The sequence below is a fragment of the Mus caroli genome, chromosome 2 (assembly GCF_900094665.2).
Source record: "Mus caroli chromosome 2, CAROLI_EIJ_v1.1, whole genome shotgun sequence".
NCBI lineage: Eukaryota > Metazoa > Chordata > Mammalia > Rodentia > Muridae > Mus > Mus caroli.
Window position 1 is genome coordinate 75499338 of NC_034571.1, and position 1246 is coordinate 75500583.

The following is a 1246-nucleotide window of genomic DNA, read 5'->3' on the forward strand; positions in this document are numbered from 1 at the left end:
TGATGTCCAGTTTTTCAGTCACTTCTTTGAAAAATTAATGAGCACTTAGGATGATGGACTTTTCATTGACTCATCCATTGGAGAGAGCTAACAAGTTAAGTCAGGTCAAATTGAGATAATCTTTTAAAATGTGAGGTTAAGATACTAATTAGTGGACTGGGCAGTAGTGACCTCCTAGAAGAAAATTTGCTTGTGAAGTTTCAAGTTTCCCACAGGAGGTTCTCCTTCTCTAAGGTTATAAACTCAAACTTGGGAAATTAGCGGAATCTTTTTTAGGCTAATGCCTGAAATTTAAAGATTATGGTAATTTACAGGGAAATGATATAGATTTAATGATTCTACTCAGAGGGGAAAATTTGCCTGTGGCCACAACTTCTGTTGCAGCTAATCAGCAAGTGTTGTACCATGTGCTAATATGTAAACAGAGTTTCAGTCCAGTGTACAGGGCATAAAAGAGCTGATGAGCACATGTGGTCTGGTGGATGGCCAGCCTGACTGTTTCAGACCATTACATAAAAACACAGGAGGTAAGCATTACAAATTCTACTTTTGCCTCCCCCTCCCCTGTAAGGTGGCACAGACCCCTGTAGTTCTAACCTGGGAGGGCAAGTCAGAAGTTGGGTAAGCCATGAATGGGAAATTTCCCCATTCTTGGTTACGCTGTAGTTCAAAAAGAATTCCTGGCTTCTTGTTGCACAGCTGACTCATGCCATTTTGCTGCTTTATGGAGTTAAGGAACATGACTGTTAAAAAAAAAAAAAAAGAAGTTAGGGTGAGGTCAGGTGAGTTTGCAGCACATAGGGAGACCCCCCCATCTCAACAAACTGAACCCAAATCTGAACCAAACAACGACAGTCTGCAGCTAGCATCAGTTTCTCAAAGTCCCAGGTCATAAGTTCATTTTTATCCATATGAAGCTACTAACTCATTTAATGTATGACTCATCTAAACTGAAACTGGGTTTTAGTTTTGTTTGTACAATATGTCACCTGGGTGACCTTGATAAACTTCATGCCATTCAGCAGAGATGAGATTTCCTTCTTTTCCCACACCACAGACTCAGTAAGTTCATAAAGTGAGACGTGGTGGTACAATCTGTCTAATCCTAGCACTCTAGAGATGGTGGTGGAAGAATCATGAGTTCAAGACTGATCTGGGATAAATATGGAGACTCGTTTCAAAGAGTGAGGACTGGGGGTGCGGCTTTGTGGTTAATCACATGCCAAGCAGACATAAAACCTTGGGT

General features: G+C 40.9%; 1 non-coding gene across 1 annotated transcript; it reads left to right on the forward strand.

Annotated features, from left to right (window-relative positions):
• Positions 1–612: 612 nt before the first annotated feature.
• Positions 613–743, forward strand: LOC115030466. Its single transcript, XR_003836062.1, has one exon. It is a non-coding gene; the product is annotated as a small nucleolar RNA SNORA46 (small nucleolar RNA).
• Positions 744–1246: the final 503 nt, after the last annotated feature.